This window comes from Phascolarctos cinereus, unplaced genomic scaffold, assembly GCF_003287225.1.
Source record: "Phascolarctos cinereus isolate Bilbo 61053 unplaced genomic scaffold, phaCin_HiC Scaffold_4;HRSCAF=312, whole genome shotgun sequence".
In the NCBI taxonomy this organism is placed as follows: Eukaryota; Metazoa; Chordata; class Mammalia; order Diprotodontia; family Phascolarctidae; genus Phascolarctos; species Phascolarctos cinereus.
In genome coordinates this window covers 450,035,045-450,058,826 of record NW_027555847.1, presented here as the reverse complement: position 1 = coordinate 450,058,826, position 23,782 = coordinate 450,035,045, and the positions used below count along the sequence as shown (strand labels likewise).

The window sequence follows — 23,782 nt, the reverse complement described above, 5'->3', positions numbered from 1 at the left end:
ATGCACGTTCTCTTGCATTCTTAAACCTTCATATCTTGTATATAATTAAACTTTTATTGATAAGTCAGGTTTATATTATGAATATCAAGTATTGTTCCATGAGAAAAACACTTTGTAAATGTTAAAGTCTATATAAAAACAAGTCATAATTACCATCACCATACTGTAAAAGTGATCCTTCTAGGGCAGAGGTTCTTAACCTGGGATCTGTGAATTCGTGTTTTTTTTAATATTCTAATAACTGTATTTCAATATAATTGGTTTCCTCTGTAAGCTGACATCTTTTATTTTATGTATTTAAAGATATTATTCTAAGAAGGGTCCATAGGCTTCACCAGATGGCCACAAGAATGACTTGCCACAAAAAAAAGTTATGATTACTCACACCTACATGAACTATACCTAGACTACGCCTTTTGAATTCTTGTATTTTTTTTTATAGTTCTACCTTCTTATTCATGGATAGACTGACAGCTGTTGTTTCTTCCTGAAGTCAGTGTGCTTGATCCTATCAACCCCATTTCTACCTTCTATTTTATTGCAGGCTGAATGATAGATAACCAATTTTCTTAGGATTGTTTGAAATAATAACAACAAAAATAAAATTTAAAAAGTTCTTACTATGTGCCAGGTGCTGTGCTAAGCACTTTACAATTATCTAATTTGATTTAAATAAAAATAAATAGTCCAGGGGCAGCTAGGTGGGGAAATGGATAGAGCTCTGGCCTTGGAGTTGGGAGGACCTGAATTCAAATCTGACCTCAGACACTTAGCACTTACTAGCTGTGTGACCCTGGGCAAGTCACTTAACCCCAATTGTCTCACCAAAAAGCAAAACAAATAGATAGATAAATAAATAGTCCCAAAGTAGGTACCAGAGGGATTCTCCTTTGAGTAAAACGCATAAATGGTATTGCATAACATCTGTTTTGGCTACTCAGAGGTCTCTTTGGCTTCCTTTCCTTCCTCCTTTCCTCCCCATTCATCTCCTATCTTACCCCTGCTTTATCAGAAACCCTGCCCTAGAGGACTTAATCCCTTTCACCTCTAAAATTTCTACCCTGGGGCCCTGCCAACCTGGTCAGAGAGTGTTTTGTGCGGCCCACTATCTCAGTCCAGGCAGATTCCTGACAATGCCTCATTTTACTCCTCAGGCATCTCTGGGCCATCCACCTTAATGGCACATGCTTCCACACTCTCCATGCTTCCTTTTCTCCAACCATTCTCCCTCTTCCACCCTAATCAACCACTTTCCAGTGGGACACTACTACTGAAAAGTGGGCATTAGCCTACTCCCCTTAAGTTTCCATCTACCGCTGGTCTAACTTTCCAAATCCCAAAAACCACTCTTCATTTTGTGGTATTGTCTTCTCCTATTAAGAATGTAAGTTCCTTGAGGGCAGGGACTGTCTTTGCTTTTCCACTTTATAATCCTAGCATTTAGCATAGTTCTTGGTAAATCCTTAATTCTCTCACATTCCTAGTCCTTAGTTGTGTTCTAAGTAGTTGAGGTTATTGATTAAGTGACCACTAGATTAATGAGGTGTTATTATATTGAAAGTTTCTATCCAACGAAGTACTTCGAGGTCTTTGAAAGAAACTTTTGACGTACTTCCCTCATATACATTCTATGGATTACAAAGTATTTTCACATATTATTTCACTTGATTCTCATAATAACTCTGTTAAGACAGCAGAGTGACATCCTCATTTTACAGATGAGGAAATTGAGGATCAGGTGTCAAATTGATTGGCCAGTGATCACTCAGCTAGTAAGTAATTGGGGTAGGTGGGACTGCATTCCAGGCTTTATCAGTCTAGTGATTGTCTTATGTTCCTGCTTTTCCTGCTGAAGCCGAAGTCAGCTAATGGCTATCCAAAGCAAACCAATTACTAGGTGATAGACTCGAACACAGCAGGTGTTTAATACATGTGTTGAGTGACTGAAAACATAAGTAAGCTTTACAAATATGAGAAACTCTCTTTTCCCCTCGTAATCATAGTTAGTTACATCTGCTCTGTTAAATTAAATTCCCAGGAAGGGGCTAACTGACTTGTTCCATCCCAGAAGTCTCTGGTATGTAAAGGTAACAAGTGGAGGAAACTTTACTAGCAGGGATGACAGTGTTTTGGGTCTTTTGAAAGTGAAAATTGCTCTAGAATATGGGGCCATTAAAAAAAATGCCAGTGACCTGCCTAAGTCGCTCCAGTCACTTTCAATTTAACTTGACCCAGGAAGGTGTAAGTTGAGAGAGTTGATTTAGGCAGGTTAAATCCCTCATCTGAAATGGATCCTTTTCATAGTCAACCTCTGGAACATGAAGCTTTTATCAAAAATGAAGCAATCCCTATGACTAACAGGTTTATCAGGATGTACTCAAAACACCTTTGTAAGAGCCAACCACACAGACCACAAGCGGCGGGTACACTGAAGGCATTGTCAGCCCAGAGGGCCTACCTTACTACTCACCCCTGTGATATGGAGGAAAGGGGAAAGAGAGTGATGGGGTGGTTGAAAGCAAGATAACCTCTTCATATCCTGCCAATAATTCTCCCTAAGGGGCTATCTGGATAATCACATCCAAAAGTCCTAACCAAAACTAACACTGAGTTGTAGTGCTGGGCAAGAGAGACTAGTTTAACTCCTTGTTTTAACCTTCTTGCCTCAACTATTATTAAGAAATAAGTAAGTAGTTGTGAGTTCTGACTTGAAGCAGTGCAATTAGCTATCTCTGAAACCTCTGCCCATGCACCATTGAAATCCATCAAACACATTTAAAAAAACCATATGAATTCTTTTATGGACCACCATTTTTTTTTTCAGGATGGCAGTCTGAAAGAGAAACTGAATTGTATGTTTATTCCCTGAAATAGTGCAATTCGGCCAATTACTTTGAAAATCGTTAACAGAATGAATCGATGGCTACAAAATGCTGAACAGTGCAGCTGATTACAGGGACTGAGAGAGGCTTCCTTTTGCAGGATCGATAAACCTGATGAGTTTCACAGCATATTTCTCTGACTATGGATCTATCGAATGCATATGCATCCCCACAGAATTACATTATGTACATCCAAACAAGCAGGCAAGGGGATAGAATATAATAATAACCAACATTTATGTGGTGCTTTAAAGTTCACACAGTAACACTACTTTCAACACTTTGAATACAAAATATTATAACATTTTATCCTCACAACAAGCCTGGGAGGTAGGTGCTACTATTATCCTCCTTTTACAGATGAAGAAACAAGACTGAGAGAGGATAAGTGATTTGCCCAGGACTATACAGCCAGTGTCTGAGCCTGGATTTGAATTCACCTCTTACTGACTCCAACTCCAGTGATCTTGCCTAATATGAATAACAACAAAGATGTCTGTTATTAGGATCATATCAGCAATTTGTATTTACATAGTATTTTTCTCCAGTTAGCCCAGAGCAATACAGGATCTTACCAATCCTCACTATTCATTTTTCACAATGGTGTTATTTGTACTTTCTCAAAAGAAAGAATGAGAGTGGGGCAGCTAGGTGGCACAGTGGATGGAGCACTGGCCCTGGAGTCAGGAGAACCTGAGGTCAAATCCGGCAGTAGACACATAACACTAGCAGTGTGACCTTGGGCAAGTCACTTAACCCCATTGCCAAACAAAAACAGAAAGAATGAGATACAGAGAAGGGTTACCTACCTGAAGTTTCAAAGGGATAAATTATTCCTCCAATAGAATGTGAGCTTCCTGAGGGCAAGTACTGGTTTTCATTTTTGTCTTTGTATTCCCAGAACATAACATACTACTTTTGCACATAGCAGGATTCTAATAAAAATTTGTTGAACTGAATTTGTGTTCAAATTAGAAATGGAATCCAAGTCTCCCTACTCCTGACACATTGCCCTCTTGAGCAAATCAAACTCTTTTCCTTCCATATGCTTAGAAAAGAGATACTGTACCTCTACTAAAAATGGGGCTGAATCTTGTCCTGCTCATATGTAGAACTTGGAAGATGCTTCTTCTTCTTTTTCTTCTTCAGATTTCCGGGGGGGAAGGGGAGTGACGTGAAGAGGAGTAGCTAACTACAGACTATTAATGGAACTAGAGATTTTTATTACTTTAAATGGGACGGAGGAGGATGTGGGGACCATTCTGATCAAAATACAGAGGGAGATCTGTTCACATTAAAGCAACAGACGAGGAGCTGGGGTGGGGAAAGAACCCTTCTCACCCAGGGCAGGTCTCAGTGGCCATGCCCTGGCCCTACCCAAGATCGTCAGAAGTTGGAGATCAGACTTCATTTATTAATTTAAGGAAGGGGGAAAAGTCCTAAATGCCACAGGCACATTCCTTAAAAGAAGAGGGGGAAAAAAAAGAAGGGGAATTTCCTGAGAAAATATTGGCACTTGAACTTTCGTTCTCTAAATGAAGACAAGTCTAATTTTCCAATTAGGCCGTTTGATAGGCAAGATGACATGTGCAGAGTAGGAGGGCAGCCTCGAAACGGCATTTTTATCAACATTTCTCATGACTGCGGCGGCCTCTCTATAGCTAACAGCTGAGGAGAGCACTTTCCCATGCCGTCAGGGGTGAGGAGGTGACGACTTAAGTATTGTGGCAGTTGTTTTTCACACAAGAATCCAGCTCGCTGCAGCTCACTTGAAAGAACTGAACCCCCTTGAAAGGGAAGGGACCCCCTCCCCCTCCCCCTTGCCCCCAGCGCCCCTGCAATCTCTCCTCCCCCGCTTCATTAAACGCTCGGCTCGCTACTTGAGTGGGCAGCTCAGTTTAACCCGCCATTGATCCAGACAACTGGCAACAGTAATTGGGAACAGGGACTTTTTTTCAGAGTCGCTCAGTCGGTAAATGAAACTTCAGCTCCCTTGTGATCCAGCGTGTGTGGGGGAAGCTGCGGGCTGGGGTGCAAAGGCCACGGCCGCCCGGGGCCCGAGCGGCAGCTGCTCTTTCACAGCTTGCCCTCCCCTCTGCTTCCCAGCCCGCCGGGGAGGCGGCTGCAGCACGCGGGAAGGAGAGCTGCTGGCTGCCTGGAGCCCCCCGGGGGCCCGGCTCCCACCGTCCCTGCATCCTCCGGAGTGATGGATGCCGCCCGCCTGCAGCCGCCGAGCCAGCCGGGGAGGTGTGGAGATGGGGAAGTGGGGGGAGGGAGATAATGGGCAAATGCATGAGGCTACAGGATGGCCAGTTAGGCAAGTGAAAGGGATGATGGCGGGGGGAAAGCTTCATCAGACGTTAAATTCAGTTCATCCTCACCGTCATCACCTTAGTTCCAAAGAGTATCGTCATGATGAATGAATAAAATGGATTCAGAGGGGTTCTTAATTAGCCTTTTTGTGTGTGTCTGAGACCGCTCTGGCATTCTAGTGAAGTCTGTGTGGACCCTTTCTTAGAATTTTTTAATAAATAATAATAATAATGGAAGAAAACGCTAAATTTCAGTTTGAGGTTAGTGAAAATACAGTATGTAATTTTCCCCCATTCAAATTCGAGAACTCCAGGGTAAGGACCTCTGCTTGACTGTCTGTCATTATAGTGTGATCACTAATCGAAATTCTAACCTAGGGTCATATAATCTAGTCCAAATCCTTCATTTTTCAGACAAGGAAACAGAACCCTGGAAAGGCTAAGTAAGTTGCTTCAGGTCATTGGTTACTGGAATAGTTTGGATTCTTAAGAATTACAGAGCCACAGAATTAACAATAACTACCACCATCTCTTAACCACCTACTAAGTGCAAAGCACTGTGCTAGTTACCTTCTGAGGGAGATAGAAAGATAATTAATACAATTAATACATTGAAATCAGAGATCTTAGAATTGAAAGGAAAAAGGGGTTTTATTTTACAATGAGCCAGATGAAGCCCTGAAAATTTGTCATTTGCCCACATGTCATTTAGCCAGGAATAGAATCCAGGTCTCTTCATTCTTAGGGAAGGCTCTTTGAAGCAGGTGTCTTCTATTTTCCTTTTTTCCTTATTTGGTGATTGGTGGGACACATTGCTATTTGATGTGGGGTATTCTAACCACCTGCTTGGATGTTCTGCTAATTAACAGAGGGGCTCTACAGTCTCCTACAGAGTTTGATGACTTGAGGAAAACCTGACACCCAAAGGAAACATAGTGTGCAATTACAGCAGCCCATAAGGCATGCTTCCAGCTGGAGCAGAATTGCTTAGACACAGCCCCCATCTACCATGGTTTAGACTAGATCTCAACCAGCATCACTGAATGTTGTAGTAAGGCAGGAAGTGAGGCAAGGAAGGTATGTCCTTCGCTATATAGCATTGGGCATTTTATCTGATACCAATTTAGAAACATAACTTGCAATCATGATATTCAAAGTATACAGGTTCTGATTATTTGTCCTGGTGTGACACCATCAGAAGACCTCACGGGCCTGAACTGCCCAGCCAACCTCTGGAATTCTTGTTTACTGCAAAATGTTTCATTAAATTAATTCACCTCATTATGACTTATGAGATCTTTCACTCCCAGCTTTTAATCATGGCTGGCAAAAGGACACACCTTATATAATGATGAGGACTTAACATATACTGGAGAATTCTAAATTGGGTATCCACAGTAATCTAACACATTTTAGGTGTAGATTAATGCATTGATCTTTCATTTATGATAGACATTTCTTTTTTCCCACATTAGTCATGTTGTGAAAGAAGAAACAGAACAAAAGGGGGAAAAACACACATAAAAAAATGAAAATAGTATGCTGCAATCTGCATTTAGACTACATCATTTCTTTTTCTTGGTATGGATAGCATCTTCCACCATGAGTCTTTTGGAATTGTCTTGGATCATTGTAGTGCTGAGAAGAGCTAAGTCAATCACAGTTAATCATAACACAATGTTACTGTTACTGTGTACAACGTTCTACCAGTTCTATGCATTGATCTTAAAGCACTATAAGTTAGAGACTTTTGTGACACTGTCCTCTCATGAATTCCCTTCTGATTCACTGACTGCTCCTGTTTCCTTTGCTGGCTTTTCATCTTCTCACTCCTCAGGTGAGAGTTTCCTCCTAAGGTTCTGTCCATGACTCTCTTCTCTCTGCATACTCACTCCCTTTTTATCTCATCTACTCCCATAGTCTCTGTATTAACTCTGTGTATGACACTCAAATCTTTCCATTCATCCCTGATCAATTTCTGAGCTCCAGTGCTATATTTTCAACTGACTGCCTCAAAATTTTCTGGAGAATTTTGACAGAATGACACCTCTGTGGCTATCATATTCTACCTTGTATCCATGTAAAGGTCACATCTCCTATACTAAGCCATGAGCTTCTTGAGAGCAGGGACCATGCCATATTTTTTCATCTTCATATCCCTAGTTCCTATCACAGAGCTTGAAAATAGTAAGGCCTAATAAATATCTGTTGAATTAAATTGCCTGCTGGATATCACCTCCTGAAGGTCCCATTTTCTGAACACATCTTCCTCCCAACACTTCCACCCTTTCCCTTACCTTCTTCATTTAGAAAAAAAAATCCAGCCTTTTTTGATTCTTCCATCTCCTTACTTATCATGTCTAATTAGTTACTAAATCCTGTTGAAGCTACCTCCATAATACCTCACATCCATGAATAAATGAATGAATGAAAAAAACATTTATTAGGCACTTACTATGTGCCGAGCACTAGGGATACAAATAGAAAAGCAATAGTCTCTGCTCCTGAGGACCTCACATAATGTTATTAGGAGACAAAATATAGTAAGCTTCAACTGCAAGTCAAATGGAGAGGTCCAGTGGTCCTTAGTGTGCGGTGATAAAACAGATGGTAATGCATTTTATTTATTGTTATTTCCATTGATAAAAACCATATCCATTGAACCATTTAACTGTGTCAATGAATTTGGACTGAAGAACTTTCTTTTTTTGGGTCTTTGGTAGCTGAGGAAGCAGGAGTTATAGCACCAGAAGAAGCTGATAAGTCTCATATCTCCTCAAGGGTTATTCTTGTGGATGATGGTTGCAGGGATTGGGCTAGAAAGGAGTGTGTGTGTGTGTGTGTGTGTGTGTGTGTGTGTGTGTGTGCGCGCGCGCGTTGCTATTTCTGGAATTCTTGGGCTTATCTGGCCTTTAGTGCCTGTTTATTAATAGTCTATTTTGGTAGTGGCGGGAATAATGGACTCTTCCATATTATGTTTCAGTTGTGTCTGACTCTCTGTGACCCCATTTAGGGTTTTCTTGATAATGATACTGGAGTGGTTTGCCATTTCCTTCTCCAGCTCATTTTACAGATGAGGAAACTGAGGCAAATAGGGTAAAGTGACTTGCCATGGGTTATGCCCAGTAAGTGTCTGAGGCTAGATTTGAACGTGTCTTCCTAGCTCTAGGCCCACCGCTCTATCCACTGTGCCACCTACCTGCCTCCATAGAGGATGCTTGTCTGGATAGTTTCAGGGACCAGGAGAGAAAGCCCTTTGTCCCTCCTTCATTATTTCAGCTAGACTGGCTTGCTTGGCCTGTTAGTAACAGTCGAGGACCTCACCAGGGGTTGGCGGTATCAATGATGGTAGAGTCTCTTCTTCACAGAGCATGTTCCCCTGGACAGTGGCTACTGGTTGGAAGCAGAGCTGGTGATCTAAGGGGCACTGCTATTCCCAGGACTTTGGGGTTTATCTACCCCATGATGGTAGGTGGTTATTGGTGGTAGTGATGATGGCAGGGATGAGGAGGCCCTTCTCCACAAGTATTGCTCCCCTAAATAATGGCTATGGGATTAGGTTGGAAACAATAGTAGTTCTGGGTGCTGAGGTGGGGAGGATATTATCTTCAGGGTTCTTGGGCTTACCTTCTTCTTGCTGTGAGTCAGAGGTTGGCATTGGTGATGGCAGTGATGACAGAATCCACTATCTATCTCTTTCTTTCCACTTCCACTACAACCCCGATTCAAGCCTTTATCACCTCTTGTGTATAGCACAGTCCCAGAGATAGGAAATAAAGGTACATAAAAACCCATAATACATGACAGATTGAGAGAAATTCAAAGTAGAGATTCAAAAAAAGTGCCATGAGAACTTTGAAAAGGGAGAGATCACTCCCAACTTGCAAAGGGTCAAGAAATATTATGGAAGGGACTCATGTCCAAGTCCAGGTTGAATTAGATAATCTCTGAGGCCTCTTCCAACTCTTCCAGAGATTCTGTAATTCTGTGAGTGAATGGAAAGGAGTCGGAGACAGCAAATGGAGGCCTTGTTATAAGTTTGACAGTGAATGGGGAGAGAGGATGATATTTTTATCTCTCACATTATACTTACAGTTTCAAGGTCTTCCTCATAATTTCCACTGACATCCCTCTAGTTCAGTCCTCATTACCTGGATTATGTCAATAGCCTCATATGATAAGTCTCTCTGTCTTCAGTTTTTCCTTCTTGCAATCCATTCTGCACACTGCTATCAGCTTGGTCTTCTAGGTGCACAGATATAAACATGTTGCTCTGCTGTTCAAAAAACTTCAGTGGCTCTTATTGCCTATCACATCAAACTCCTTTTGCTTGGCATTTTGAGTCCTTCGCAATCTAGTTTTAAGTGATGATTCCACATATCTTGTTTTACCTCCTTCTCATAGGCAGGTAGGTGGCACAGTGCATAGAATGCTGGGTTTTGTGTCAGAAAGCCCTGAGTTCCTGGGTGCTAACTTCTAATGCTTTAGACATTTACTAGCTGTGTGGTTCTGGACATGTCCCTTAATCTTTCTGTACCTCAGTTTCCTCATCTATAAAATGAGGAGGCGTTAGAATCAATGTTATCTAAGGACCTTTCCAGCTCCAAATTGACAATCCTATGAAACAAAATGACCTCTTGTCCCCAAACAAGACCTGTAGTTTCCTGCTTCATACTATTCCGTACAGCCTGAGATCACTTTTTCCCCATCTACCTGTTGATTGTCTGTCCTTCGTGGCCAAATTTAAATGAAGCCTTCCCTGATTCATTCTCTAACTCCAGTGGGAAAAGGACTCAAGGAAGGACCCAAGGAGGAAGTGATCCAAAGCCAAGTACAACTATCATGAAGGGAAATCTGCAAACTTGGCCTTACCTACCTTCACAGTAGCCTATCGGTCATCTACATCATATCAATCAACAAGCATTATTAAGAACCTACTATGTGCCAGGCAATGTGAATCAATTTATTTATTTATTTATTTTTATTTTTTTGGCAAGGCAATCGGGGTTAAGTGACTTGCCCAAGGTCACACAGCTATTAAGTGTCAAGTGTCTGAGGTCGGATTTGAACTCAGGTCTTCCTGACTCCAAGGCCAGAGCTTTATCCACTGAGCCACCTCGCTGCCCCTAATGTGAATCAATTTAAAGGACGCTTTCCTCCTAACAGCTAGCCCAGGGTAAGCTGCTCCGAGGCAGCTAAAACTTTCGTAGGGTTTGGAAGGAGGAGGAAGAAGAGTAATTTTGAAGCACAAGACTGTGCCCTGAGGTTAATAGAACTAGGCAAGTCATCACAGTGGAGGTGACTGAGGAGGCAGAGAGCAGCACAAAAGAACTGTTTGCCAGTAGGGTCAGAGGAGGAGGAGGCAGGAGATGGAAAAAAACATAGCAAAGGAGGGAAGAGGTCACCCTGGAAATTTTCTCTCCCTTATCATTGGCCTCCCTGCTTTAAATCTCTCCCTTCTTTAATTCATACTCCACTAAGCTCACAAAGTGATTTTCTTAAAGTATGTTTCTCATCCTGTTACTCAATCAGTTCCAATGGCTCCCATTGCCTCTAATCAAATTCAAGCTCTTTTGACTATTTATTTTAAAGTCCTTCACAACTGGGCCCCATTCTACCTTTCTGATCATATTATACATTGCTCCCGTTCCTTCACTCTACAATCAAGCCAAACTGGCCTCCTTTGTGGTCCTCACACACAAAACTCCATCTCCCATCTCAGTATCTTTGCTCTGGCTGTGCCCCATGACTAGTATTCACTTCCAATTCACCTCTGCTTACTTATTATAGTCCCTTATGTCCTTCATAACTCTGTTCAAGCATCACCTTCTCTTAATCCTCTCAACAGCTACTGACATCCACCTCCCACAATACTTATTCTGTATATATTTATATACACAAGGTTCTTCAGGGCAGGGACCACTGTCTTTTTTCCCTTTGTCTCCCCAGAGGCTATGTAATGCCTGGCACATAGTGAGTGCTTTATAAATGTGTGTTTATTGATATTACCTTCATATATCTTATGTCTCTTTAAATTTGTATTATATTTATCTGTATGCATCTTATCTCTCCCTACTAGATTATTTGCTGTAAGGACAGTGACTACATTGGTTATTTTTTTTTGAAATCTATCTTCCCTGGTCCCAAGCATTGTCCTTTATACATGGTAAGCACTTAATGAATACTTATTGAATGAACGTGATGAAATAAATCATTTCATATGTATTACACTCTGAAGCTCCCTCAAGGTCCCTGCCAGAGGAACACCTTCTAGATGATAGTAGTTGAACTAGTGACCCGGGGAAAATCACGATCTCTCTGGGTCTGGGTGATAAGCTTTAAAAAGGTAGCAGCTGTGCAACAAGCCAAGAAGGTTCACAACTGCACACAGTAGGGAATTACCACTCCTCATCCCCACCCCAGGCTATGATGTTTGACGCTGGAAATTGGAAGCTGGTCAGAGAGTGTGACCAAGTACAGAGCAAGGGGGTCTCTAGTTACTGTTTGTGACCTGTGAAAACAGAGACAAATGTATACAAATAATGTATTAACATAAGTGTATGAGAGCTGAGGGAGTGCTCAGCCGTGTGAGGGTTCATATACGTATCCTTGGGCAAATTGAAGGGTGCATTATAGACCTAGTGAGGTAGGTCCTTAGAGGTTTTGGGGGTGCTTTGTTGGATGAAATTTCATTTAGAGGAAATGGAGTTTGAGAATTAAGAGAGCATACACGGAGAAAGTATTCCTAGCCAATAATCTACCCAGGAGCCCTAAATGCTTTGAATTCTAGTAAAGATCCTCAGAGAATGATTCTAGCATTTGGGATACAGGGGGGGAAAAAGCCTCAAAAGGTGTTATATATCTAACTGGCACAAGGTAAAATCCCAGGAGATTCACCACAGGGTAAAGAGTGACCCAGTATGTGTGTGACACAGTGGTGGGTTGCAGAGAACTGCAATATATCTCTGTGACTCAGTTTCCTCATCTGCACAATGGGGAGAATAAAATCCAAACCCACACTGGTTTATTGTAAAAATCAAATCAAATAAAGACTAGAAAATCACTTTGTAACCAGAAAGCCCTGTATCTTGTAAATACATATAGGTTATCATGCTTTCTTTTTTTATTTTATATTTGGCAAATATCAGCATGAACGTTTCAATTTACAAAGGATAAAAATAGATGATTGTATAGAAAGACATGAGTCTCTATTATATACAGTTGTGTGTGTGTGTGTGTGTGTATGTGTGTATATATTAATACAGTAGTACATACACTATTGTTAGGTGAGGGCCAGACTCAGGCTGGTACCCTATTAGTTCAGGCGCATTATTGGGAAGAAATGAAGACATTGAAAAGTAAGTAAAAGGAGTTTCACTTAGCCCTAACATAGAAATGATATTCAACAAGGATATAGTAGCACTTGTCTCAATATGGAAATATTTACCATGTGCTGACCAGAAACAATCTGATCAGCAGGGTATGGGTAAGGTGAGTCCTGTAGTCTTCCACCAAATCTGAAGGATTTATACCCCGTATAGGTGGGTGTTTTTATGCCCTTAGTTGACCAGGAAACCAAACTAAAGATAGAGGCAGCTTAAGCCTTTAACCCTAGGACCAGTCAAGTCCAGGTTTTGTCACCTTTTGGGGAAAATCTAGCTTAGCCCGAGGTGAGGAAAAGTGGGAAACCCTGACAGGTATTGATGTTATCACAACTAACTTGCTCGTCTGTGTCCCCTTTTGAAATCCATTTTGTGTATTTTTAATGCTTCATTTAGTGGTGGTCCTCTTCAAGAATGAAGGCTGAACAACAGCAACAATGCTTCATTGACACTTTTCCCCTTTCTTTTATTTCTGTATCACTATTACTATCCTTCCCCTCTAGAACTCTCTTACCTCCCCCCCCAATGAATAATCTCTGCTGTCATGAATAAGTATATTCAGGTAAAACAAATTAACACATTGTCCTTGTCTGAAAATGTCTATCTCATTCTATACTTTAGCCCATCCTCTTTTGAAAAAGAGGTGGGAATCACTATCATTATTTCTAAGATAGGTTTATTTTATGGTGAATAGTGTTTTCAGGAGGTTTTAATTTAAGAGGCAATTTTATAAAGAGTTCTAATATATGTGTATATTATATACATATATTACATATGCATTTATATATTATATACACAAATTGTGTGTGTGTGGATGTATGTATATGTGTATACATATATATGTGTATATATACACACATATACGTACATACATGTAATTACCTTGCCAATAGAATAACTATTGTTTCAAGATAATGTAACATTGATATGACTTTGGTGGTGTTCTGTATGTCATCGGAGTACTCAGGGAAAATAAGATTGATTAGAAACTTCACTGTGTTGCTCCATATATGAAAAGAAAATAATCCTATTGAGAAGCCTCTTTTCTGTCCATTGATCACTTATCTTTGTCAAGAACACGGTTGAGCAAACAAGGGCAATAATTTCCTCATAGGCCACTTTCTGTCTCCAGTTTGTTTTGTAGGTATAAGACAGTTGTGTAGGGTTTAGTTGAGTATGACAAAAGACAGAGGACCAGGAACTGCCAAGTTATAATCCTAGCTCAGTCGAAAAGTCCCTCTCTATAATATGCCCTCTTAGGTGACCCACAGCCAAGCACAATAATCATGAAGGTAAATCTGCAAGATGGTTCCTGGATACAACTGCATCACGCAGGAGATCAGTCATTCATAACTCAGCGTGAGTCAGTTGAGTGAAAGCTTTCCTCTTACCAGCTCAGTTTAGATAAACTGCACTAACACCATGGGAGTTTGGGTGAGGTTGGGAATAGGGTAGAGAGAAGGAAAAAAGGGATAACTTTGGAGCAGGAAGCACCCCACCAAATGTGTCTAGGGAGGCAGATGGCTGGGTGGCAGAGGTACTGGTTGCCAGTCTGAGGAAAGAAGGTGTAGGATATGGAGAAGGAAAAAGGTTCAAAGAAAGGGAGATAAGAGAACACTAACAAAAATGTTACTTTCAAATTCTGGAAGGGTCTTTTTCTGTATGTCTGCCTTGTTTTCTCTGCTAGAGTACAAGTTCATAATATTTAGAGATAGCAAGGGGATAGAAATTGCAAACTTTGAGTTCAAATCCACTTCTGACCAGGCAGCTCTCTAAGATTATGAATTGTAGAGAAAGTGCTCAGCTCACTGGTAAAGGAAACTCCCTGGTTTAGGATTTCCCTCTATCAATGAAATCAGAGTTCCAGGTCCCTATCTTATCCTAATTTTACTAAGATCTACCTTGGAATCATATAATGTAGTCATGGATCAATAATAGAGTCTTAGCAAAGGGTCATCCTGGGGGGAAGGAAGATGGCTTATCAGTTACTGTTAAACATTTTAAACAAAAGCTATTATCTTTTAGATGAGTTTGAAAAAATCAGTTTTGAAACCAGTTTAGTGTGTTGTCATTTAGCCTATTGCTTTCCATCCTGTTAACAAGGATAGCAAGGGTACTAGAATAGATATGGGAATGTGATTGGTGTATATTAGAGTTATAAACAAATAAGGCCACAATAATTTGAAGTTGAAAAATGGGTTTTTTTTTTTAATAGAAGAGGGGGTTGGGATCAAGGACAAAGTAGCATTTGAGCTAGGCCTCAAAAGATGGTAAAATATTAATAGACAAAGAAGGAATCAATTTATCTCCTTGAACTACAATCTCTAACTCCCTGGTTATTACTTACACTTCATGTATTTGTGTATAGACATCTAAGGCCATGTTAGACCATGCCCAGCTTTCCTCTCATTTTTTATCATAAGTGATAAAATGGAGTAGTCATTTCTCCCCAAGGGTCAAACACAACTTCTAGGGATGAACAAATATGGTATTGAATAAATGTGTTATGTAAATATAATAGGATACTATTGTGCTGTAAGAAATGAGGGGGAAAATGGTTTCAAAGAGACACAGAAAGACTTGTATGAACCAGAAGAACAATTTATGTCTAGACTCAAAGAAAGGTCATTGATAGCTCAATGTCAACTTGGTGTGAGGACTCTAGTTTCAGGGATTTGTGCTTGACCTTGTATTTAATAATTTTATCAATGGTTTGATTGACAGTTCTCAAAGTCCTTTGATGGTCTCTGATACTCTTTTAGTGGGTCTGTGAAGTAAAAACTATGTTTATAATAATACTAAAGAATTATTTGACTGTTAAAATACTCTTCCCTTTTCAACTACATATCTGTGTGAGGCCAGATTTTCTTCATATACTTCAGCTAAAACAATATATCATAACAGATTAAATGAAGAAGCAAATATGAAATTCTAGCTATTTTTTTATTAATCTTGATATTAAAGAGATTTAAAAATAAGTTTAAAAATGCTACTTCTCACTAAATTTTTTGAAAATGTAGTTATTTTTAATTTAAATTGTCATTTGTTACCATGCAGTGGATTCAATATTATTATATTCAAATGAATTAATATTTTAATAATTAATATTGAAGTGAACATTTGTCAGTTTTAATTTCTAACATGGCAAATATTGCAAGATATAACCCACATAAACAAAAGCTCTTTGGGTTCCTTCATAATTTTTAAGAGTACAAATGGGCACCAAAACTTTGAAAACTGCTAGCTTAAGTAAAAGAAAAGAAGGTTTGCTTCTCAGATTTGCAGATGGTACAATTTTGACAAGATAGTCAACTAACAGATGACAAACAGAATCTAAAAAGATTTCAACTGGTTAGAATTCTGAGCATAGTAAGGTGAAATGTAATATGGAAAAAGGAAAAATCCTATACTAGGATTTTTTAAAAATCAGCTTCATAAGTATAAGATGAGAAAGGTAAGAGCTCTAGCTTTATTAACTTGTCTGAAAACAATCTACAAACTTCATGTGATTCAACAGTGTGATGTGGTAGCCAGAAAAGCTAATGTAACCTTGGACTGCCTGAACAATGAATAGTCTCCAATATTGGGTAGGTGACAGTTCTCACCCACCCTATGCTCTGCTCTGGTCAGACCATATCTGGAATATGATGTTTAGTTCTGAGTGTTATACTTTAGGAAAGCCTTTGATAAGGACTTCTATTCCTATAAGTAAGCCTAGAACCTGCTAGTTCTGTTTGTACAGAGGACATTGGTAGAAGGGAGGGAAAATGGGAGGATCCCAGGCAATACAGGCCAGGACCAATCTTACCCAAATATGCAGGAATAATCAGTCTCACTCTGACCACACACAAAAAAATTCCAACTCAGGAAGTAAAGCTGAAAATATGAATAAACAGAAAAGACACCAATGATTAAGAAATTGTATGGTTCCAGAACTGTCTAGGACACAAGCCTTGAGGAAAACAGTGACTCTGTAGTGCCAAAGGGCAGAACCTCAGATAAAGGTATGGTTTGCCCACAAAGTCTATTAAAATTCCTTGAAGATGTGAAACAAGAAATACAACAATAATGTTATTAAATAAATGAGAACTTGAGAGAAAATAATTAGAAAGAGAATAAATAGTTTAGGGTAGAAGGTACCAAATCTTACTCAAGTAACATTCCAGGAAAATTAAAATTATCAAATCAATGACTCTATAAGACCCCCCCCCCCAAAAAAAAGGAAAAGGACCTATATATGCAAAAATATTTATAGCAGCTCTTTTTGTGGTGACAAAGAAATTGAGGTGATATCCATCAATTGGGGAATGGCTAAACAAGTTGTAGCATATAATTGTGATGGGATACTATTGTGCTTTAAGAAATGATGAGTGGGATGGTTTCAGAAAAACCTGGGAAGATTTATATGAACTGATCCAAAGTGAAGTGAGCAGAACCAGGAGAAAATTGTATAAATAACAATACTGTATGACGATCAACTTTGATAGACTTAGCTATTCTCAGCACTATAATGATCCAAGACAGTACTGAAGAACTTGTGATGAAAAATGCTGTCCACTTCCAGAGAAAGAACTGATGGAGTCTAAATGCAGATTGAAGTATATATTTTTTTTACTTTTTTGGGGGGGTCTGTGTTTTCTTTTTTTTTATTCATTTATTTTGATTTATCAACAATCACTTCCATATGCTTTTGAGTTGAAAATTTTTCTCCCCCTTCCTTCCCCCGCACCCTCCCCAAGATGGCACACAATCTGATATAGGCTTTACATTTACATACCCATTAAACATATTTTCACATTAGTGAAGTTGTAAGTAAAAATTAAAACCAATAGGAGGAACCATCAGAGAGATGAAACAAAACTCAACAGAAGGTAAAAATAAGTGATAGCGATTCGACTTCCATAGTTCTTTCTTTGGATGTGGACAGCATTTTCCATCCCGAGGCCTCTGGAATGGGTCTGTGTTTTCTTAAGCAACATGGCAAATATGGAAATGTTTTACAAGACTGAACATGTATAATCTTTATCAAATAGTTTGCCTTCTCAAGGAGGTGGTAGGGGAGGGAAGGAGAAAATTTGGGACTCACATTTAAAAAAAAAGTGTTATTATATGTCATTGGGAAAAAAATATAAACATTTTTACTTGAACAAAAAATAAAATATATGCCTTTAAAAAACAAGTAAGTCCTATTCTGCCCTCTATGATATCTCTAGGGCAAGGACTTGGTGTGGTTTAAAAAAAATTTTAATGACTTTAATGGGTCCCTTAAGGCAGGGCTTCTTAAACTTTTTCCACAGGTGACACCTTTTCTCTTTTTAGCAGCTTTTGTTGGTGTTGTGTGGCCTGAGGGAATGCACAGTGCAAAGTGTATTTGTTTCGTGTTCAGAACCTAGGCAGTGGTGAAGTTGTGTGATGCAAGACTGGTAAGCATAGCCAGAAACACCTCAGATTCATTATGTGTTTGATTTTTAATTAACTATTGGTCATTCCGAATTCAGAAACCTTTTACGTTGCCAAAATTTTCGCAATCCCATATGGAGTTATGGCCCACAGTTTATGAAGTGCTGCTTTAAGGTTTTTTGAGGGAATCAAATGAGAAAATAGGGGGTAGTTTCATTCTGTTTTGAGTGGAAAAGGAATATATTTGGGAATATGGTGCAAGAAGGAGAGTGAAATTTAACAATTTCACATAATTAGAGTGTGTGAGGGGGAGAAGCACCATAGAGAAGGGGGTGGGAAACACAGACATCACATGAATCTCATTTTCATCTGAACTGGACAAAGGAGGTTGAACAAACATATGTCTAGATTTAGTGTAGAAACACATTAAATTCAAGAGGGAAATGCCTGGGAACATGGAAAAAGGAAGAGAGGTTAAGAAGTTGGGGTAGAATAAGTGAGAGATTAGTTATAGGCAAAACAAACTTACTGTGGAGGGTAGATTGTGAAGAGGGGATCTAAAGCACAGAAAGAAAGGGTAAGAACTTGTGTTTGCTGGCAGGAAGAAAAGAAGGGAAATGGAAAAGAAACACATTGATTACTTGAGTTGAGCATATTCTTTTTTATTTCACTTCATTATTCTTTGTAGAGTAGAGGGCAGGGGTTAAGGAAAGGTAAAATGATAAGAGAATAGAGCGGAGGGAAATATACAATAAACTGTCAATAAAAATGAATGTGACTGGGATGAACTCACCTATAAAATGGAAGAAGATAGCAGAATGGATTAGAAAGCAGAAATATAAGAGTATGTTTATCATAAAAAACATTTGAAGCAAAAAAATCCATGCGGAATTAAAATAAAGAGCTACAACAGGACTTAGGCTTCAAATAACTCAAACAATAGGGGTAGCAATCCTGAGTTCAGATAAGAAAATAGTTTGTTTTTCTTTTAAAGGACATGATTAAGTAAGATAAACAGGGAAGCATTAGTCTCACAGGCACCATAGACAATGAATGAATATCAACTGTAAATATACCTGCATCTAATGATGTAGTATATAAATACTTAAAGGAAAAATTTGGCAATTTAAAGGGAGAAATAGGAAGTAAAACTATCATAGTTGGGGACATAATGTGCCTTTTTCAAATTTAAACAAAAATAACAAAAATGTAAACATCAAGAAGTTGAAGACCTTATTGGGATTTTAGAAAAGTTAGATAGGAAGGTTCCCTGATAATTACTAAATGAGAACAGAAAGAAATGGACATATTTCTCATTGGTGCATGACACTTTTACAAAAGCTCACCATTTATTAGGGCATAAAAATCTCGTAAACAAATGCAGAATAGCATACTTTACTGACCACAGTGCAATAAAAATGATATTCAGTAAAGGACCTTTGAGATGACTAAAAATTAATTTGAGATGAAATAATTTTATCCAAAGAATTGATAGCTCAAAGTACAAATCATAGGAAAAATAGATGTTTGCATCCAAGAAAATGAAAACAACGAGACATCCTAAAACTTTTAACATATAGTAAAGCAATACTTAAGGGAAAGAAAAAAACCCCTTTCTAAACAGCACAACAGATAAATAGAACAAATCAGTGAATTAGACATGCAACAACAACAACAAAAACTTAGAAAAACAATACTCCCAAGATGTCAACTAAACACCAAAATAGAAGTTCTGAAAATCAAAGGCGAATTAACAAAATCAAAAGCAAACACTAAAGATACAATTGTAAATCTATTGAAATAACTTCTGCAAAGTAGTAGTATATAAAGTAAATCTACAAAAGCCATTAGCTTTTCTTTATACTACCAACAAAACCATGTAATACTTAAAAGTTCTGATGAGATATTCCAAGTTATTTGAGCTATTTTTTTTCCCATTTATGTATCTTACCAACAAGTAACTAACAACTGAGGCCATTTTCTTCCGTACTTACTCTTCTAAATCTCTCAGATCTTTGCTATAAAACTGGTATTAAAATTTTTAAATCCACTATCATAATAAATGTAGAAAGACTAATCACACTAGTCCAAATCCTGCTGCTGCAGTCATTATGTCCAAATTCCTGCTTGGGTCACTTCCATATAAAATAACTACAGAATACATAAAATATTTCATAGTCTAGCAGTCATAGGTTTTCAAAATAGACAATAACATCCCTGGGGGGGTGTGCTGGAACAATTCAGGGGGGTGATAGTAGGCTTGGGTACAATTGGGGGGCATTGAATAAAAATAAAGGTTAACCTACCCCAGGGAGGGTGCTGAGTAATTTTTCTTAAAGAGGGAGATAGGCCAAATAGGTTTGCAAACTGCTACGACTGACACATAATTGGAGAAATATTATTTGGTTACAGTTATGTCATGCCAACATAATAAATGTGACAGTACTACTTAATTTCATTTACTTATTCAGTACCATACTAGTCAAACCAGAAAAGGATTATTTCATAGAGTTAGAAAAAATAATAATCAAATTCATCTAGAGGGACAAAAGGACAAGAATCTCAAAAGAAATAAGGGAGAAAAGTGAGGAGGAAGGGAACCTACCAGTTATAGATCTCAAAATATACGACAGAGGAATAATCAAAATTATTTGGCAGTGGTTAAAAAATAGGCAGGGGCAGCTAGGTAGTGCAGTGGATAGAGCCCTAGGGATGGAGTCAGGAAGATCTAAGTTAAAATCTGACCTCAAACCTTACTAGCTGTGTGACCCTGGGCAAGTCACTTAACCCTATTTGCCTCAATTTCTTCATCTATAAAATGAGCTGGAGAAGGAAATAGAAAAGCATGGCAGTATTTTTGCCAAGAAAAACCCAAATAGGGTCACAAAGAGTCAGAAATGACTAAAACAACTGAATAATAAAAAATCAAGAAGGTCAATCAATGGAACAAGATGAGAGAATCACAGAAAAATAAAATGAACAATTTTGATTACATAAAATTGAAACAATTTTGCAAAACAATATCAATGCAGTTAAAATCAAAGAGAAACTAAGAAAAATTGGTCTAGCAAGTACTTCTTTTCTTTTTTCTTTTTCTTGTTTTTGGTGAGGCAATTGGGGTTAAGTGATAGAAAGTGCTTCTTAAAAAGATTCTTGTATCTAAGATATATAAGGAACTGATTTAAACATAGGAAAGCCATTCCCCAGTTGATAAACGTTCAAAGGTATGAGCTAGCAGTTTTCAAAGGCAGAAATTCAAGGTATCTACAGCCATCTGAAAAAAATGCAATAAATTACTAATAATTAAAGAAATGCAAATTAAAACATTTGTGAGGTTCCACCTCACATCCATCAGACTGGCAAAGATGACAAAAAAGAAAAATGAAAATGTTTGGAGAGGCTATGGAAAGACAAACACACTAATAAACTGACAGTGGAGGTAGGAAATGATCTAATCTTTCTAGAAAGTAATTTGGAATTATACCCCAAACCACTGAAATGTGTAAACCTTCAAATAAAGATAGAAGTAACCTTTATGTACAAGAATATTCATAGCAGCTCTTTTTGTAGTGGCAAAGAACTGGAAACTATGCTTGTGCCTATCAGTTGGAGAATGGCTCAAGAAATTATGGCAAATTAATGTATTAGAATATTACTGTCCCATAAAATTGTGAAATGGACAATTTCAGGAAAACGTGAGCTGTAATTTACTGCTACAGAGTGATGTGAGCAGAACCAGAACTATTTGTGTAATGACAACTGCATTGTAAAGAAAAGTAAGTTTGAAAGATATAAGAAATATGATCAATAAAAAGACCTGCTATGACTCCAGGGGAGCAATGATGAAGCATGAGACCCACTTTCTGACAGAGAAGTGATGGTCCCAAGGTTCAGAATGAGATGATCATTTTCAGATGTGGTGAATCTGTGGATACGTTTTTGTTTTTGTTTTGGCTAGGCAATGGGGTTAAGTGACTTGCCCAGGGTCACACAGCTAGTGAAGGTTATGTTTCTGAGGCAGGACTTGAACTCGGGTCCTCCTGAGTCCAGGGCTGGTGCTCTATCCATTGTGCCACCCAGCTGCCCCCTGGATATATTTTTCTTAAATATGCATATTTATTACAAGGGTTGTTTTCTTTTCCCCTCAATTTGGGAAGATAAACAGAGAAATAAAGTGACTTACTTAAGGTAATACAAACATGGAGGAGAAGGAGAAGGAAGAAGAGGAGGAAGAGAAGAGGGCTAGGTAGTGCAGTGGATAGAGCACCGGCCCTGAACTCAGGAGGTCCTGAATTCAAATCCAGCCTCAGACACATAATACTTACTAGCTGTGTGACTCTGGGCAAGTCACTTAACCCCAATTGCCTCACCCCCCCAAAAAAAAAGGAAGGAAGAAAATGATAGAAAGGAAAGAGGGTCATTGAAGTATTTTTTTTTTAATGAATAAAGTTCAGAAGGAAAGAGACACATACAGGAAAGCTTTGAAAGTTACATTTTATTTATTATACACTTAACGGAAAAAGCAAGCTAGGCATGTGGTTTCATGTACAATCTTCATTTTCTTCTCTGTTTTATATATGGAAATGCTCATTTTATTTGGTGTTTGTTAAATTCAGAAAGAAAAAAAAACCCTGATGATATATTGTTTTACATGTAGAAGTTTCTGAAAGCAGTTCTAAAAGCATCTGGAGCAATAGTACCATTGCTGGAACAAATGTGCAATGGTCTAACTCTTGGAACAGATTTCTTAGAAAACCCCAGTGAATCAGCAAATAAACTGAAACAATTAATAGCTTTAATCAAATAGGAAGGTACAAAATAAATCAACCAATATTAGTGATGTTTCCATATAGCAGTAACAAAATCAGGAGGAAATAGTAGAAATGCCTATTTTGAAATAATTTCAAAATGCATAAAAATATCTGGGAGTAAATCTACTAACACTTGAGACTTACATAAAAATAATTCCAAATACATTTCAAAGAAATTAAAAATGACTTAAATAATTGAAAGAATATTCATTGATTATTCTTGGGTCAGTACAATACAATAAAATGAATCTACTACCTAGATTAATTTACATGTTTACTGCTATTCCAATCAAAATACCAATGCAATACCTTATATGGCTAGGTAAAATCTAAAGAGAAATAATGAAGAAAGTAGGAATAAAGGAGAATAGCATATAAGGTAGATAAAAGGGACCACAGACTCAACTAGTAAATCCCCTCATTTTACAAAGGAAGAAAAAAGCACAGGGAAATGGGGTAGCTTGCCCAAGGTCACACAAGTAGTGAGGAGTAGGGCATGGTGCAAGGCTGAGTTTTGCGTCTCCACATCTAGCATTCTTTCCTATCTTTTGTACAATAAGAGTACTAGTTTCAAAGAAAGAAAATACAAGAAAAAAATAGGCAACTTTAAAATTATGCTAAACACAACTTAATCTTTCTTAGAGTGAATGCATTTCCTAAAGTACTTCAAAATTATCATTATGATGTAAACGTATATGTGTTACTCCCCCCCCAACAGAATGCAAGCCCCTTGAGGGAAGAGACTTCCATATTTGTCTTTGTATCCCCAGTATCTGACACACTGTCTAGCATATAATAGGGGGTTAATAAATGATACTGATTAATCAGTGAGCCTTGCATACTACTACAACTGCACACTGTCTTTGAAAGAGATTAGATTCAAACATTACCTTAGACATGATGTGGATATATTTTTTTAAGTTTAATAGTATTTTATATTTTTCCCAATTTTATGTCAAGAAAATTTTTAGCATTCATTTTTACAAGATATTGAG

The 23,782-nt window shown here is 38.3% G+C and overlaps 1 long non-coding RNA gene across 2 annotated transcripts in view; it reads right to left on the bottom strand.

Moving 5' to 3' along the window:
• Window positions 1-4,292, bottom strand: part of LOC110200820 (uncharacterized) — an 81,053-nt gene extending 76,761 nt beyond the window's left edge. For both annotated transcript variants that reach the window (XR_002322313.2, XR_002322311.2), the window contains exon 1: window positions 3,692-4,292. This is a non-coding gene — a long non-coding RNA (uncharacterized LOC110200820). The remainder of the gene's footprint in view (window positions 1-3,691) is intronic.
• Window positions 4,293-23,782: the final 19,490 nt, after the last annotated feature.